At 39.9% G+C, this 1,474-nt stretch overlaps 1 non-coding gene across 1 annotated transcript; it reads right to left on the bottom strand.

Annotated features, from left to right (window-relative positions):
• Nucleotides 1-1,064: 1,064 nt before the first annotated feature.
• Nucleotides 1,065-1,191, bottom strand: LOC141416726 (small nucleolar RNA SNORA40). The gene has a single exon (XR_012441327.1). It is a non-coding gene; the product is annotated as a small nucleolar RNA SNORA40 (small nucleolar RNA).
• Nucleotides 1,192-1,474: the final 283 nt, after the last annotated feature.

Genomic DNA, 1,474 nt, shown 5'->3' with positions numbered 1-1,474 from the left:
TGACAGTCATGTCTAATTGTTAATTCTTATGCCCTTAGTCATCAGTGTATGAGCTGTGTAGAAGTCAAATTTGAGCATGGACATAAAATTTCTCTTTGTAACCACAGTCTCATCTAGGTCAGGGAAATTTCTTGAAGAGAGTGAGCAAGTTTTTTTCTTCATGGTTTAAGGCTCAGCTTAGGATCATCTTCAGATCTCTTGACTCCCCTACACTGGGCTAGGGACTCTCATTCATTCAAGCTGTTCGCACCCTGTGCAGACTTGTTTATCCTGCCCACTTCGTGTACACATTGTGTTTATGTTTCTCAGAAATGAGGCGTAAGTTTTTCAATGAGCAAAGATGCAATTGGTTGCTTTCCCAAACCTTTACATTCGATTGGGAGAAGGGCATACAATTCCAAAATTAAAAGAAAAAAAAAATTCCTCAGAACTCTTAAGGCATCACTCAGTTGTTTTCCTAACATTCAGTAGTTCAGATATTTTAGGTCTGTTTTATGCCTTTTTCTTTATAGAAGTGTTTAGGATTGGGCTGAGGATGTAGCTCAGTGGTAGAACACTTGCTTAGTATTTGAGAGGCCCCGGTTCAATCCCCAGCACAGGTTCTCTCTCTCACAAACAAACACACATACACACACAAAGTGTGGAATCTCTTCTTTAATCTCAGAGATCTAAACTCTCAAAGATGTGCTTGAATGTGGGGGGTATTTTGTTTGTTGGTTTGTTTGTTTGTGGTACTAGAGATCAAACCCAGGGCCTCATGACTGCTAGGCAAGAGAGATAGCACTTGAGCCATGTTCACTTGAGCCACAGCTCCAGTCTTAAGATTGAATCTTTCTTTTTTTCCTTTTTCATCATATTCCTTTTTTTTTTTTTTGTGGTACTGGGATTTGAACTCAGGGCCTATACCTTGGGCCACTCCACCAGCCCTTTTTTGTGTATGTAATGGGTTTTTTCAAGATAGGTTCTCGGGAACCATTTGCCTGGTCTGGCTTTAAACCTCGATCCTCCTAATCTCTGCCTCCTGAGTAGCTAGGATTATAGGCGTGAGTCACTGGTGCCCAGCTCATATTCCTTCTTATATATTTCAAAGCTCATAATGAACAAAAAATTCTGGATTGCAAAAGAGGATTTATTTTTGCACCTGTCTCTAAGTCCTTGTTCACAAGTTAAACAAACACACACACACACACACACACACACACACACACACGAGTGCTAATTAGATTGATTCTTAATGCTTCTTTTTCCCCTCTTTGACTTCCTCTGAGAAGCTTAACATTTGCATTAGGGATCTTAACATTTTCCTTCTCTTAGCAGCAATTCCTGTTTTTGACTTAATGCTAACCATGTGAAGCTTTTGTTCTGACAACACTTTGCCTATAGAGGGAATTAAATGGATACCGGAAGCTTACCGTGTTTTGGGTATGATTTATCTTGCAAAAGTTCATGTGCTAGAAGCCTGGTACCAAGTACA

The sequence above is a fragment of the Castor canadensis genome, chromosome 1 (genome assembly GCF_047511655.1).
Source record: "Castor canadensis chromosome 1, mCasCan1.hap1v2, whole genome shotgun sequence".
NCBI lineage: Eukaryota > Metazoa > Chordata > Mammalia > Rodentia > Castoridae > Castor > Castor canadensis.
Note: the sequence above shows the minus strand (reverse complement) of the source record. Positions and strands in the feature narration are given on the sequence as shown.